At 28.8% G+C, this 18,584-nt stretch overlaps 1 protein-coding gene across 4 annotated transcripts in view; it reads left to right on the top strand.

The window, feature by feature from the left end:
- Positions 1-18,584, top strand: part of Sam-S (S-adenosylmethionine Synthetase) — a 56,814-nt gene that overhangs the window by 1,646 nt on the left and 36,584 nt on the right. The window lies entirely within an intron of this gene.

Here is an 18,584-nt window from a genome sequence, read left to right as displayed (position 1 = left end):
AAATTGAAAATTAGAAATATTAAATCAAAATTAAACAAATTAATTCCAAATAAATCGATTAAAATATATAAAAATTTTGATCGTTTAATTTGGAATTAATTTGTTTAATTGAATTTTTAAAAATTTTTATTTTATTTCATTTAAATTTTATTTAATTGTTTCTGATTTTTCTCAATAGAAAATTTAATGTTAGAATTTATTAAGATATTCTTTAACAAAAATATTCTTTTCTATTTAACTTTATTTCATGTTAAATTTTATGTTAGAATTATTAAAATATAGTCTTCAACAAAAGTATTCTTTTCCATTTAACTTTATGATAAAACTACGTGAAAAATAAAATTAAGTGGAAAATAATAATACTTTTGCTAAAAAAAATTAGATTAAGTTTTAAGAGAAATATCACTCATTTTCATTTAATATATAATATAAATATTTGTCGCAAAAATAAAATTACGCAAAAATAAAATTATCAAATAACATTCTTTAGCAGCATGCGGAATAGTAACAGATAATATTTTCACGCATGACGGAGATAATACATGCAAAAAATTCGCTCGATATTCTTGATAAAATGTCATGTTATGACTGTCTTTGATAAAAATTTGAGCGATTTTTAAGTGCTCAATTTATGATAGGCGATTGTTGCAACATTACATTATACTGAAAGTTGCAAAGATGTGGTGCACTTGTATTTGCAACCATGTTTGGTTCAATAATATTGTTAGCCCGTTGCAGCAGATTGCGCGGGGCCAATTTCTAAAATTACTTTAATCTCACTCTGTAAATATTCGTTATCGCTCATAAATTATGAGAAGACCAATAGAATGACTATTGATAATGCATAAGAAAGGATTTTTAGATATGCTATAATTATACGTCTAATTTATTAATAAAACTAATAATGTGCAAACTAATAATATTCTATAATTAAATAGATGCATTAATCATAATTGTGTTGATATCTCCTTTGTCGTTTTTACAATTATTTTTTTCGATAAGTACATTATCTTTTTAAATATTATAATTGATCACTGAACGGTGACATATACGATACATAACACACATATAAATACATAAAAGCACGCAAAAAATAAAAATATTATATTATATTATATTAAAATATCACATTATTTATCGGAATTATATAGAACTGTTATTTTTTATATAAGAAGTATATCAAGAAATCATAAATTATTTCGCTTTTTGATGCGTTTTAAAAATTTCTTATTTTAAAATTTTCACAAAATATTCATCATCTTAGTATTGCTAAATTTATGTCATGGGCATTTTTAACATTGATGAAATCAATTAATGAAATCTGCAAAACTTCGGAGCATAACGTTACTCCTTTTTGATAATAACACAAAAATATTTATATTTATTTATTTATATATTGTAATAATCAAATTTTGTTATGTTCGATCAGCATATTTTTCAGAAAAATATTTTCAACAGAATCATATATTTTGTCGCAGAGGTATAAAATCTTCCTGGTTCGCTATTTCTTCAAAGAATATTGTTGTATACTACGTTATATATTGTAGTTACACATTCTAATTAATTTTTTAACATTCTTAAGTTAATGATCATTAATTTTAATGATACCGACACACATATTTTGCATTTAGTGATGTAAATGCACAATTAATTTAAACTTATAGCAAACTTTGAAATTAGTCTTAAATGATGATTATAAATCACGTCATTAGCATTGCAATTGTTTTTATCGCACATTTATGCAATAATCGCACCTTTTTTAATCCACATTGAATACAGTGCATACGTCAATGAATTTTTCGATACATTAATCTTTCACAGAAAAATTTCTTACATCGTCATTTTGTTTAAATTATATTTCATTTATTCTTTTTTATTCTGTTATTTCTTTTCTTGTTTACCCGTGTGATTTACCGTGTAGTATTGCGTAGCTATTTATGCGATACCTTGTAAACCGAGATTATTTTGATCGTATTATCTTGAACACGTGTCGAAGGAATATCACTTGTAATTCTCGCTTACGCTACCGAGACGTACGTGTATGCAAGAGACCAAGGCTAGCATAAAGTTTCGCAAAGCAAAAATTATGTCTGCGCACCAAATACCAGAAGATAATCATATATAGCTGATTATAAGCATAGTAGACAATTCTGCGATTGCTGAGGCATACATTCACCTTTGCACGTGTTCGACCTGTATCATCTCTCGTCTCCTGCTTTCTCGACACGTACACCCTGATAGAAGTCAAGATTCTATCGAACGTATATCAGCTGACCTTGAAAAATTAAGATTCAACAACTTTCGTTTTAACGAGGAACACACATGTCGATCGTATTCGGGGGTCAAACGTCACGTGAAATGTTATTTACATTCTTGAATTTCCGGTATCGTCGGGGAGATAAAATGAACTAGAAAGTAATTAAGAATAAAGTAATTCAAAGTAGCTCTTATTCACAATACTCAGAAATTGTATGAGCTTGCAAAGATTATGTCAAGGTTCTCTCTTTGAAATACGAATGATTGAAAATGTGCATTTCGTTATTTTATAATTTAGCTTTATTTGCAGACGAGATAATATCAAACTTTCATTTGCAATTTAATTTTAAATTGATTTGATTTTAACAAAATGTTAACGCGTATTTTTTATATTGAATGAGAAAATATAGAAGGGGAAAGATAGTAGCCTCTATCAAACATTTTTGCTATGCCAATGTTTATCTTGAACTATATTTAAAGATTATATTTTACAATGCCATATGTGTAAAATGTAAGAGAAATATTCTGAAAAAATCTATTAGATTACCCTTATGAAAATTTATCACTATAGTAAGTTCAATTAATCACTTATTTCGAATACTTAAATGGCTGATATACAAAAATGTCTAGCGTTTGAATTATTGAGCCTTCAGTGATTACAGTATTTTTCTATAAGGGGTAATCGACAAAAAATGAATTGACACTTGATAGAATATTAGTCTCATTTGCTTCTCTCACTCTAGTTTCAACTTTGGATTATCTTGATTGATTGAAAACATTTAACAAGATGACTTATCATTACCTGTATTCTATTTGCTTCACGAATGCGATGTTTTAGCGACGCAACGAGTTAATTAATCATAATTATCGTGACGTTAACTTGCCCGTATGGCGCAGATGTAATTCAAGAGAGCACGTCGATACAAATACCGCTTATTCAATATATTATGTATAGGTATTAGTGTTATATCTCGAAACAAAAAAAATTACGTCGTAGATTCCGCTTCTTGATATCCAACAATATATCATGTTGATGCGGATTAGTTTATCTCGCATTTTCTATCATTTTCTTCTATCATTATTCTTTCATTTTCGCGATTACAATGATATGTAAATACGATTATGCTAATACATCAATACCTTGATAATTCTTATCTTCTTTTTCTCAGATGCATACCGATAAGTATATCGATTAAATAGAAATTGCACAATTTTTTTTCGCGGCAATTATGAAGGACAGAGTAAGTGAAGACTTCTTAACCAATCGCATTATTTTATTTTAAAATTTCTTATTATTATTATTATTATTTCTTTTTTATTAACTTGGCAGACAAAAATCAATAGACCGGTTCGCGCAGCTTTTTAGGCTTGCATATCTTGTTGCCTACCGAGAAACCGGATATTCTCGTTTCTTTCTATATAGTAGCATAAGCCATAAGCCAACAGTATTCGCAGACTGCACATATATATTCTTATTGTTAGTCTTGAACAGATGTAAGCTCTTCAGGGAAAAGATATATCTATCGGGGAAATATTTCGGGAATTCACAGGAGATTTACAAGAAATTGTAGAATTCTCTGATTATTTTTACTCTGATTTTAGCCCTACATTTGTAATAACGGGGGAAAACGTACGATACTGCATGTAATTAAAGTCAATTAAATTTTAAATTTTATTTTTGGAAAATATTTCTTACATTCTCTTCGCAATAATTATTTTAGACGAATAACTTTCATGTACTTCAAAGTTATTAGTGACGATATTTAATTGAGCAAAGTGCAAAGTTGCTTTTTATAATGCTAAATTTTTATAATGTCTCAAGTGTATGTCTCGAAGTAATTTTTTAATTAATCGTATTAAAAAGTGATTTTGCACAGTTATAAATCACACAATTACGAAGATACTGATATATTCATGTATATAAATCTTTCCACTTTTTCTGTGCAAATGATTTATCCTATCCAATCTGCTTAAACCAATTTATCTTTTTTTCAAAAATAATTGCTGGTTTATTAATACATTCGTTATTCATAATCATATGTTTCTTAGTTGGTGAAAATGTTGGACTGAAATTAAACGATCGTCAAAAGTGAGGCATTGACTTATAGCGTGATAGCCTGGCGTAAAAATAAAGTAAATGTGAAAGTTTTTAAAATAATAAAGGCGATTATACGAGAAGGCAACGTACGATGAAAAGCCCATAATAGATTTTACTGCAGACTTCAACATGATTGTAACACAATTGCTGCAATTTTGATTAAGAAAGATTTAATAATATTCAGTATCAAAATTACAATTACTATTATCACACACATTATTTTTGCTAATGAGGCCTTTTAATGAAACTACTTGACTTGTATATTATTTCCTTGACTGTCTCAAAGTCTTCAAGCGAGGACACGTTGGAACACTGTTTGTTTTTCTGTCTATGCAACCTATTAAACCAATAAAACGACTTATGAGGGTCAATCAGTATTATTAATGCGCCGATTGACCTCTCAGCGATTCGCGAAGCTATACTTTTCGTCTGTTGTAATTCATATTTCTCAAAATGAAAAAATGCCAAAAAGAGCAATTTTATAAATTATCTTATTTTTATAAATAATAATTGTTTATTTTTGTGAATAGAAATTATATAAATCTTTTTTAGCTTATTAAATTAAAACAAAGAGACAGAATAGACAAAAACTCAAGAAAGTTATCAATAAGATATAGGCTCCTGAATAATTAATGAAAATCGAGTTTTGAGACAACTTTCTTCAGCTTTCACTAAAATTATAGGAGGAAGTCTCGTGTGAAAAAATCTGATGAATTGTCCTTGACTATTAACGACATGTACTTGACTTACTGTTCATTAACAGAAATTACATCATAATATGTGTAAGGTCGTATATAGGAGGCCAGCAAAATAAGGCTGCAGTCACGGTGATGACTTTAGTTGTACTTTTATTAGACATATGTAAAGATAATTTGCGTATCATTGAGAATAATGCGTAAAAGTAACATTGGTATTCAATAGCGTAAGACAATTATTTCCGGCCGTTTTCTCTTTACATCATCGCATGTTGTACGTTATTAGTATTCAAACTAAAGGTTTCATATGTATTTATCTATCTTATAATTCTTATTTTAAAATAATTTTTTAAAATAGAAACTTTATTGCAACTAACACATATACAGTGCAATGTAAAAAAAATTTATCGTGATTTCTTTTATTAAAACAAATATTTGTTCTGTTTTATTATCGTTTTATAGATATTTTTATAGATTTTTTCAGAAAAAAAATTTTATATTTATAGAATATATAGAAGAGGATTCTTTTTTCTTGATTATAAGTCATTCGCAGAAAATTAGACACGCAATAAATAAGCCATTGCACCAGAATTGGACAATTTAAAATATGTTGCAATATATTTTACAATATATTTAGTACATATACACACAATTTTAAACTTTATATATACCATAATACTCGTTAATTTTATCTATATAATATGACTTATAGATCTATTGCGTTTTTAGCATTTCGATTTCCCGAAGACTTATGGTTTGCTCGCATTTTGCAACATGTGAGCAACATTTTCAATTATAGTCTCGCTCTCTTCTGAAGTATTGGCTTTCGGCGCCAATCGGGCTAAAGTTCAAGCGATAAATTCTATCTCGGCGCGACATTTGTTTTGTATCGTAAGCGCGTTATAACGAGCGATTTTGTCCCAAAAAACCAGCGCATCAAGAATTAATAATAATAATTATAATTTGCAGCTGGGTGATATAACTTGAGGAATTAAGTGTAACAATCAGCGAAATTATGCATTTTTTTAAGTTAATAATTTTGATTTACGTTGCACATTCTTATCATTGTTACTAGATAAACATTTCTATGAAAGCAGTCGAAAAATATTTTTAAGATGCTCTCAAGATGTTTGCATTTTAAATCACGAAGAATCTTTCCGACGAAGCCGAAAGTTTCAATCATACGACTCATCTCAAATATTTGAAAAGTCAAACAACCCGAGTATGTACATTGTTTCTGGCTTTAGAATAATAAATAAGAATAACAGTTTAAAAATTTAGTAATGCTTGACCAATCGGAAAATCCCAAAGTAGAAAATTTCATAGAAACTGTAATTCATTCAATCGCGTATCTCAATATCAACAAGAGTGATCGATAGTATCAACACAGCTATATTATTGCCACGTGTAATTTCGTGAAGAAAGGTTTCTTCAAAAATACATCTTACTATGCAATGTCATACAATCATAGCCAGTAAACACTCAAGTGTTAACTTGAGATCTCGCTGATTTTATGTCTGATGGCAAACGGACTATCTATGACGAACGAGCATTTGATTCGCATCCGGATAGGATTCGTTATTAACGGCACGAGTCGTCATAGCTCACGCAATGCATTTGACGTAGTTATATTGATAAACGTCAACAAGAACTGATATAAATTATTAAACACAAATGTTTAAAGCAAATTCTATCATCCATATTGCATGCAACAATTTATGAAACATTCCCGAGACCTTTTTGAATCGATTAGAATTATTTGCAGATCGATAGAAAATGAGTAACTTTTTCTTAGGTACTTTGAAAATAAATTTAAAGTTTCGAATCTGATGGAAACTTCAAAAACGCGTGTAATCTTTGTATTTCCTGAAATTGTTTTCAACTACATATAATAAAATAATACGATTCTTCTGCGAAATTAAATTCACGTAAAAGACACATTATGCGACATTAAATTGCGCAATCATGTGTGTAATTGACCGTTCTTAATATTTACTAGAATTATTCCGTGCGTCACGGGAATTCTCTATCAGAAATCACTCGAGAAACTCGTAAACTTGATGCAATTACTTGATGCAAATGATCGCATTTGAAGGACAAGGTAAATCAATTGTATCACATACGTTTGCAATAAGTGCAAGATGATGTTATTGCGCTAACGGGGATTCACAAAAACAATTCTACCAAGAGATTGACTTACTCAATCTTCTAATTATCATACGATAGCAAATATCTTGTGTGAATCTCACAACGGAGTCTAATGGAATTTATTTTATATGTTTTGTGTACTGAAATATTTTTTTTTCAAATGCACAAGCAATTACCTTTCACTCTCCTCGATTTTTCAAGGGAAGGAAACTACATTTTTTATCTTAACTCTGATAATGTTTCCGATACTTACTTCTCATGGAAAGTTTATATAGTCATGGAAAGTTATGAATTGTGTCATGTTGCATATTTATCATAAAGTCACACTATTTTGTTAGAGATTTAAATATTCCATTATACCTACATATGTATTTTATTTTTATTTTAAATTTAAATTTTATTTTTATATATATTTTTATCATTTCTTCGTTATTTATTTTCATTTATGTGTCATCGCACATCGATCATTATATGAAGTGAACATAATTTTTCTTATAATTTGCTATTTATTTTTATCATAAGTTACGATGTTGCAATTCTTCAATTGATAATAGAGTTTAATAATATCTCGTTAGATTTGTCAAAAATTTTTACACTTAATCAATCGAATTGTTGTGTTAACTTTCGAAATCATTGCGCTAACACTTAAATGGAGTTCTCGGAGATACGCAGTATAGTACTACACTTGTATTATAATTTGCTTTGGTGAGTCGAGATTGAAAGAGACTACGATTGGTGTTCTACGAACTGTTAAATGCATCAGTGTTAAGGTATGAAATTGCAACTCGTATCTTCTCTTCGCTTCTCGAATTTTCTCAGGTCTCTATTAGTTAAAAGAGTATAAGAAGAATAGGGAAATAGAAGAATAGGAAATGAAGCTAAATGACGTGAGACAATCCCTTTTTTGCACAATAAGAACCAAAATATATTTACATGTGCATACATGTTCTATTTTATTCAACTTCAATAAAATAAGAATAAGTTAAAATGGAACACGCTGCTTTTACTTTTTTATGTTTAGTCTAATTTCATCTGTTTATTTTTATATATAATTAAAGTTACGATTAAAAATAATCGTATAGTAAATAAAATGCTTTGAAAAACATTAAAATTGAAATTTTTATTAAATATTTAAAAGCAATTGTTCAGTTAATATATTCAAATGTCTGTTAATAGTTTAATAGGGTAAAAAATTTTCATATTTTGAAATGGCGTTTTTGCTTATCTATATATTAATCACTGCTTCTATTGTATCATTTATTGCTTTTGCACGAATGCACACGTGCATAAACAAATAAAAGTGTAGACGTTGCTGATGTATTCAAATATGCGAATTTTTTGCGATATTCAACCAGATCTTTTCAAGATATCAGATCATTACATCATAGAAATTCTGCATTTTAATATTGAAATCTTAAAATAAACTTAATTAATTATAATTTATTTTTATTATTATGCATCTTTACGTAACCCAGCGAAAAATCATTGATCAAATCGACGTTGATTTGATCAATTTGATATTAATTCGACTATCATTTCTCGTTGGGAAGATTTCAGATTTATCGTTTTTATAATAAAAAGTAAAATAAATTTGAATAAATATCACAATCTACTTCTGTAAAAAAAAGCATTCTTTGAATTATTGTAGTAGCTATTATTATCATAATTTTTTAATTCTTTCTCGAGATCATAAATCACGCTATCGACACGATATGATAGCATGAGAATGATTGAAATAAGAGATAAGTATTGGATAAAATCTCTTATCGACTTAATATATCTCTTCTTACAGCATGCACAGCATGCATATCCAAAAATGTTCAGAAGATATCGCCTAAAAAAATATCTTCTGAACGTGTTTTCTATGCATACTGTGTTGGTTAACAATAAGCGCGACAATAATTAATACAAATTGTTTCTAATATTTCTTATCACATAAGTAAAGAAAATTCAGAATAAATTAGCGCAAATTTCAAGGTCCATTTTATATAATTATTTCTTATTTTTAAATAAAACTAAAAGAAACAAGAAAATTGCTAAAAGGTACGGGTATTACCGCAACTTTTTATCTTTGTCGAGATAATATATTGCCTCTGAACGAGGGAATCCCGAATTCGCATTTCGAGTTTGTCTTTTTTCCCCCTCAAACACATCAATGGTACAAATTAATTAGACACGTGGATCATCTCGTGAGTACGCATGCTGGAAAACACAACTGCGCCGAGATCGCCGGCACGCATACCTGCGCATGGACTGACGTCGGTCAGTTGAGCCTGTCGAGCTCCGAAGGCCGCCGAGAGACTCGGCCTTATATAAAGCGGACCGGCCGCTGGATCATGTATTCATTCGCAGACCTTGCGACGTCTCGATTCATTGAGCTGTCGAGCTTGCGTTTCAGTCAATCAATTGACTATCCAATTGATTTTTAGTCCCGCGAGACAGTCTGTGTGACATCTGTCACGTAAAAAGTGCAGAGTGTTAAGTGCTATTTTGGACTAAGAATTGATTTTTACACGATTCGAACGACTTTCGGTATAAATCACCGAGTCTCTTCAAAGATCGAACCTCGTGTAGGAGAGACCGAACATGTATACGAATCCGTTCAACCGCAAACACAGCACGATCCGTCAAATGCTGGATCGTCTGTTGAATCCAACGAAGAGGACTATTAGAAGATCGGAGAGTGTCTCCAGCTCCAGTAGCAACGATAGTTCGAAGGGCCACGGATCTTTTGGACTTTGCTACTCTTTGGCGCACAGTCATCGAGGTAATCTTCCATGGGGCAGGAAATAATCTCCTCGTAAAGAGGATCCTCGCACACAGAAGCTGAAGAGCAGTATCCGTGCCATGTCGATGCTTAAATTATGCAGACGATCTTCTTGTTGCGAGCTTTTGCTCTTGCATTATCGGCAGCAACGTTCTGAATTTTCTTGGATGAATCAAAGCAATTCGAAAGGAAAGGCAGTACATCTGATCTCTCTTACAAACTGCACTTTGCTCGTTGAGCATGCGATGACTTGTTTTTCTCTTGCGCCAGTGACACTTAAGAAGAATTAGTCGAAAGTAACGGACAATAACGACCGTGCTTGACAAATCGGAGAAACTCGAGGAAAGCCATCGTCAGGATTCGAAAGAAGTACAGGAATTTAAGGAAGACGGCAGTTAATGCGATTATGCAATTGGATCGACAGCGAAAATATTTCTGGGAATAGTTGGAAAGAATTATTCCTTTTACTGTCAAGAAGCAACAGAATTTTTTTCTTCTGCATTTTTTTCACATTGTATATAATAAGTTGCCTCTACAATCCAGCGAACGATTTAATTCTATTGTATAGCATTGAACATAATGAACTTTAACGAATATTCATAAAAACTCATCGTGATTCCCCGCAGTGCCATTATTAGTTAGGGCCTAAGATCAAAATGCCCAGGTCTACGAGGAATGACAGAAAGGACGGTCGGACCTTTATTTTCTCGTTGAAGGGTAGTCATCAATCTTAGATCACTAGTCAAAAACAGTATTAGTTATCAATTGTGTGGACGTCGCATTATAAAGTTACATAAATTTTGCATTTTCATGTAATTTATTTCAATCGTTTTTTGTATGATATTATAACTGAAATAAATGTTAATTGTTTTTGTAAATATTTCTGTTTGATAAACATTCCTACATCTCCCGTCTTCCCGTTTATTGCACCAAATTGACGTTATTCTAGCAATTGTTTCATCATTAATTACAATAGTTAAAACTTGCGTAGAAATACATATTTCGATTTAATGAAAAGGAAAAGTATTATGACATACTTTGCAGTTATCTTTGCTGTCACGAAAGTCAGTCGACATCTAAATCTATAATCAAGTATACAGTGAGGAAATTCTATATTGATAGCGCTTTATAATTATAATATAATATACTTTATATTCATTTAAATTAATAAATTAGTAGAAATTTTTTTCTATAAAATCACGAACATTATTTATTTTAATATTATTATGTATTTTACTAATATAATTAATTTTATAAGTTTTTATTATTTTTTTAATTATTGAGCTATTTCTATATTAAAAATATTTCTACAAAAATAAATTTTCATATGCAGATATCTTATTGTAATATTACAAATTTGAATCACGCTTTACTATGCATATAATTAACAAAAGGAAATATTAAATAAACATAAATGAGAATATTAAAATAATTTATTATGTGCATTAAAATAAATATATATAAATTTAGCAGAAATTATAAACTTACAATATATTTTATTTAATCGTAAATTTATTTATCATTTTATTGTATATCACGTATAAAAAATAATTACCTTTTTCTTTTAAATTTATTTTACTTTTGTTATACTGTAGATTTGCATATGTACGTCACTTTATCACATATAGTTAATAAAATGCAATATATGCGCGTTTGACTTATTAATCGTCAAGCCAGGAGACGACATAATGTTTTCATCTAATATATATATATATATTAAATACATATATAATGTTTAAATTGTATATAATTCGATTATTTTCGTATTATAAAATAATCATTGTACTAAAATTTTATTGTAACATGATACACAGTTTTGTTGGTATATTTTGTTATTAGTTGCAATTTTGAATACATGAGATGATTTATATCGCAGAGTTTATATTGTATACAGAAGTATATTGCTTGCATTATTTATCACACCAGTCACACCATATGATACCGTTGTCTTATTCTGCAAAAACATTCGAGGATATGTTTTCATGAAATTTTCATGAGAGTTTCTCTCTCTCTCTCTCTCTCTCTCTATATATATATATATATATATATATATATATATATATACAAATTGAATTAAAAATAAAGGAAAAATATATTGTGTATATATACATTTTTTAATTTCAATTAAAATGTGCTATATTTTAATTTTAATTTTCCACTTTTATTTTGTTATAATTAAGTATTTCTTTTGCCGGCATCAAGACGCAACTATTTTTATCCGATTCCATTATTCTTATTTTATAATCATCTTTTTAAAGATTATAAAGATTATAAAGATCAACTTGATGCTTCGATCATTGTGACGTACTTTTTCATAAGTTCAAAGTCCGGTGTCTCCATAAGCGTTATAAATCTGATTTACAATGTTACGACGTAGAAATGTTCCAGTCGGCCTTATGATAAAGATCAGGTAAGAATAGTAATAGAAAAAATAAAAGTAGAACATAGACGTTTTATCCTGATTAGAATTTCATCGAAACTTGAAGGATGATAGAAAAAATTACAATTTACATTATTTATTTAGAAAAATAATGACATTGGTTGCAATACAATATGATAATGTGTGATTCGAAACTATACCATCGGCACAATTAATAGGCCGTTCATCAAATGTTCATGAACGAACTTATCTTAAAACAGATAAACGAAAATGTAAACGAGAAAGTTTACTCAATCGAATTATTAACGATGCCTAGTTAGTTGCGCGATAACCTCATTAAATTTATTCTTATATAATGTTATTTACTAATAAATTATTAATTCGTTATTCTTATTTGATTTTTATAAAATAATATTTATATAATTTTATATGTAACAATAAAACTATTTTATAATTTAAAACTTAAAAAAATACTATCATCATAATACATTTATCTTCTCTCTTTCATTCTGTTACTATGATACAATAATACTCTATATATATTATGATATTGCATATTTGCATTATTGCCATGCTATTTATTATATGAAGAATATTTAAAAAATTTTTAATCACAAAATAAGCTTTATTTATTATTATAAAAAATTTTAGATAATTGTCTTTTTAATTATCTAAATGTTATCGTATTTTACATAACTGAAGTAAAAACTAACATATCTTTTATTATTTATTTATTATTCGTTCTATTACATATCTTAGTCGGATAAATAAATTTCTATGCCATTCTCGTAATTAAAAATATATGTCCGTTTTCCTTATAGCGTATATTTATGATTGAAAACACAATTTGCTTATATGTTGCAACATGGAACTTGTTTCATGAAACAACACAAACGATGAGTAGAATGCAAAAATATTGTTAATTAATTTGATCCTGGTATAAATTTCGGAAACTTCCGACTTTTATTGCGTACATTTATACGGAATGCGTGAATGATTTTATCTCGTGTAGAATATAATTCACAGAATTATTTAATTTTTTCTGATAAGAGATCAATATCTGAAAATATGAATATCAGATTATTTCCAAGATAACTTTTAAAGAAGGATGTCTAAGTTATGTAATTCTTATATCTAGTTATTATTTAAATATGAATTAAAGATGAAGCATAAGTAGCCGAGGAACATATTTATAAAGTTCTCGCCTAATGTCAATATTATATATATACAGAGTGATTTTTTTAAATCGTAACAAGCAAATATTTCGAAAATATGCAATTTTACAAAAAACTTTTCAAATAAAAGTTTCAAATAAAAGTCAAATCATAGTCACTATTGTAGTACGTCCTCCTCTAGACCATACAACTTTTATTTGCAAGTTTTTTGAAAAATTGTATCTTTTCGAAATATTTGTCTGTTAAGATAAGAAGACTCACCCTGTATATATTGTATATTGGACATTTTGATGTAACTTATTCAGTATAATCTCGAAACATGAAAAAAATATTTGAGAATTTTTTAACATACTTCAATAACTTCTATAAATTTCTTCATTCACTTTAATATATATATATATTCATTGTTATTCATTTGCGGAGGAAGAAGGGCGAGGATATACATATAAAAATATGAAGAGAGAAAATGATTTACTATAACCAATATGTAAATAAGTTATTATTAGCCAAAATTAGGTTCCATATATAGTCATCCATAGATATTTATAGATGGTACCATATCGTTGATATTGGAATAAATTATTCATGATTTTCGACGCATCATTTTTGCACTTTAACGCCATGCATGCAATGTCGCTAAAATTAGATTAAAATCTATTAATATTCACGGTATAGTATCTTCTTTAATGTTGCCCTCTTATACGCTAACCATATATTTTTGCTGACGTGTTTCATTTATGATTCATAATCTAATAGAATCAAAATTGATCAAGAAAAAATCAGGAAAAAATTTCAAAAAATTTCCTTTTTTCTTTATTCGTTGATCAAAAAGAAATTTAATAATATATATAGCTCTGCGTATTTAATAATTTTAATAGAACTTTAACGGAAAACATTTAATTAACAATATCGAAAAAATTGCATTCATTACTTAATTATTATTATCTTTGATAATATAATATTCTCCCTTTCACTTTCTCTCTGATTAAAATTTAATTAAGATTATTATCTTTTTATTTTCAAGATTTTATGATTTTGTATTATTGACTAATTTATAATTGTTATATACAAATTTTAATTTTTTTACTGAGATTTTATTTTAAAACAAAAAATAATGGAATGTACATTTGTATTGATTTATTTAAGGTTGTATGTCAAGTTAAAGAAATTGAAAAACAAACAAGTGGAGTAAGAAACTATTGTGTATACACATGTGTAACATGCGATTAAAATATATAGAATTTTTATAGATTAAAATATATAGAAATTTATTTCTTCTTTAGAAAAATTCTAAAGATCTCTCGTTAATTTCATTCAATTTGTGTAACTGTCAAAATTCTTTTATACTGAAATACGTTTATGTTTATGACGTAAAAGACGTATGTCACTGAATTTATATGTGACTAAAAAATACAAGTTACATTCTTTTTGAATAATGTATGATATATTGCTTTAGCACTATAGCTTATATAGTCATTTATTCTACATAGTGCAAATTTCGTATTATCTTATCTATTCTTCTTTTAAAGTATTTTGAAACGTATATCTTCATTCATGTTATCATGTATGTATAATAGATTATTACGAATAACTTAAAAACTACAATTATATTTTGAAAAAATTGCTTATCAACTTAGCATAAATAAAGAACATAATAATTAAGTTCTGTTCTCTACGAATAAATCTTGTTTATTTTACAAATTATTTTTAAGTATTGAGATCTTTCAAGATATTTTCCTTTAATAATTAATTAGATTATTTAAACGCTAGTAGCAAAATCAAAAGTTGCAATTTAACGATCAATATCCATTTTCATGGCGGTTTTTCTTTTTAATTTTTTACTTTATACTCAGTGCTTAGAATATGTTGCATTTCAATATGTTTGATTTGCGTTCATAATGCTGAGAATTATATTGACCACCAAAGACTGTATATTTGATAAGGACCACAAACAGATGGTCGAAACGTCGTCTTGAATTAATAATAAAAAATTTATGCTAGAATAGGTCGTTGAATTGCAATCTTTGATTTTCCTTTAATATTTACTTCTACCGTCTTTGATATATAATTGAAAGAAAGAAAGCGAGGAGGGTAAGAAAAGGCAAAATAAGGTATATTGCTATTTTCTGTTTATTTTTCAATTTCTTTAACTTGACATACAACTTTAAACAAATAAATACAAATTATATTATCTTCAGCTCTATTGCACTTGAGCAATATTAAATAAATTATATATTAAATATAAGAGTTTTAACAAGGCTCTGTAATATAAATATAAATTTAACGTATAAGACGGGCAACAAGAGCCAAATCGCGGATGACAATGCGTTATCCTAACGAAACTAAATAATTTTTCGTTAGAATTAAATACCGGTGCACAAGGCACCAAATTTTTACTTGGACACGGCCAAGATTTTAAATATGAAATAATCTCATATTTTGAGATTTAATTTCAATACCCCTTTAACCCCCCTACGGAAAATAAATAAATGAATGCAAGAGAAAAATATAGATCCGAAAATCGCTGAATCGGGAATCGAACCCGAGACCTTTCGCTTGCCGGGCGACTGCTCTTCCAGCTGAGCTATTCAGATCCTTTCGATTCTATACTTTTCTCTGTTATATATATTAATGTTGGTAAACAAACGCATTTTTTAAGCCAGCGTGTATCAAATATAAGAGTTTTAACAAGGCTCTGTAATATAAATATAAAAAAAAATTTGCTCAGCTGGAAGAGCAGTTGCCCGGCAAGCGAAAGGTCTCGGGTTCGATTCCCGATTCAGCGATTTTCGGATCTATATTTTTCTCTTGCATTCATTTATTTATTTTCCGTAGGGGGGTTAAAGGGGTATTGAAATTAAATCTCAAAATATGAGATTATTTCATATTTAAAATCTTGGCCGTGTCCAAGTAAAAATTTGTGGTGCCTTGTGCACCGGTATTTAATTCTAACGAAAAATTATTTAGTTTCGTTAGGATAACGCATTGTCATCCGCGATTTGGCTCTTGTTGCCCGTCTTATACGTTATATATATTAAATGTCCAAAAAATCTCTTATATCTCTTGCAGAAAACGTTAGAATCTGCTTAGACTCTAATTGAAAACTTCATATAATGATTAGCTTAAATCAAAGGATCAGACATTGATCATCTTGAATGAGGAGATGTTGAATGAAGAGATATTTATTACAGATAGAATAACGGTAAATTTGTTAACATGTGTGTTTGTAAAGCGAGAAAAGACGTTTGCACAAATGTAAATAAAAATCCTGGAGAAAGAACTCGGCGATGTGTGCTTTCTTTAAGCGCCAGTCCGACTTCTCTCTCTCGTTCCTCTCACAAAGATTTCTCCCACTAATCGCCGCAGGAGCAGTTCTTCCGGACGATCACGAAGAGATCGGGCCGAGATTATATCCACTTATATTAACGCTTTGCCGCAATGCACGCTACTTACGGTAAAATCTGGCACAAACATTCTTGGCGAAATTTTTTAACACTGTTGTCTAATGATTCATCTAACGGATGCGAGATCTTTGTGGGAAATTTCGAGATAAACACGCAATTTACATATTACACAACGCGAATAATTCCATGCTGTTCCTACAAGTTAATTCTAATGTAATTGAATCGTAAATCTTGAGATTTCTTATTCGTCAACTTTAATAAATTTTTTATTAGGAAAAAAGTTAGCCACGTAGACGTCTTTTTTTTTTAATTACATTTTTTATTAGAAAAAAATCGCAATTCCACTTGGGGAAAAAAGTTTATGCTAAATCCAACAATCTAGCTTTATAAAGCCGTCTGCATACATAATATGTAAAATTGAAGAATAAATTAAAAATGATTTCTTACGTATATCACGTTAACACGTTATATAATAATAATAATTATTACTCTACATTCCTTATGCGCAGTAATAATAAATTTATGAACTTTGAAAAAGGATTTACGTAACGTAATATAGAAGGCCTTGCTCTATTCGTATTACTACATTCTTGTGTACGGCTTATCGTTATCTACGTTTCCACTCCATAAGAAAATTAACCACACATATTTCTGTAATTAATCAATAAGATAATATATTATCAGATTTAAGGCAAACATAAGAATGTGAGTTGCGTAATAAGAGGATTTATACAGGTTGTTTATATGCATTCGAATTTACAAATAAGTAAAAAATTAATTGAATTGAGAGAAACGTGCGAGAAGGAAATTCTATCTAGATTGGAATGCGCAGGTGAATGACCGTGAATGTTTCGTAAGGAAATTGCACACTAAGCGACAAGTTGATTTTTGCCTAACTGCTTGCAGCATTTCCGAGTCACGGTCAAGTTCTTAAAAGATCATTAAGACCTTGACATACTCGTTCTCCTTCCTTGATTAACGCATAGCGTCGACCAGGTAAAACCGCTCGTTAATTTGTATTTTTAAGCAGCTTTCAGAGTCTAACATTTTTCTTACGAGGATGATGTGTGTGAGAAAGTTCAAAGTTTGATCGAGTAAAACTTCCGCGCAATTTATAACTGCGATTCGGCAATGCGGATACTTCGAATCGATTAGGGTCAATTTAAATTTTAAATAGATTGAAAGACGTATTTAATTGGTTGGCGGTGTAAACAGTTTTTTTATCTCAATATTGAATTACGAAGTTAAAACATGGCATGAAATAAAGAAACGTAATAAACTCGTGGCTTCTGAAAAATATTCGATTTTCGGTGATGCTTTGGAACTTTTCGGTTCACGCGAGATGATTGTCAAATAGAAACAATAATCATATTTTAAGAAATAAAAATAATATATTTGACGCAAAATTTTTTGATATTATTTTCTCTATAAAAAAGTTTATTTATTAGTTTAATTTTAATTGTAGGATTTTATAAATATATATTAGAATTAATTGCAATCGTTAAGTCTTGCATCTGCTATTTGCCTATTTTAGCGACATTTTTGTCACAGAAATGTGGGAACATATTACCAAATTCAGGGAAATCCTTCGAACGCATATGTAAATTGAAAGACTTTCTGACACATTATATATACATATGACACATCATATATATATGCAT

Source organism: Nylanderia fulva, unplaced genomic scaffold (assembly GCF_048542155.1).
Source record: "Nylanderia fulva isolate GAGA-0341 unplaced genomic scaffold, ASM4854215v1 Scaffold36, whole genome shotgun sequence".
Classification (NCBI taxonomy): domain Eukaryota; kingdom Metazoa; phylum Arthropoda; class Insecta; order Hymenoptera; family Formicidae; genus Nylanderia; species Nylanderia fulva.
Note: the sequence above shows the minus strand (reverse complement) of the source record. Positions and strands in the feature narration are given on the sequence as shown.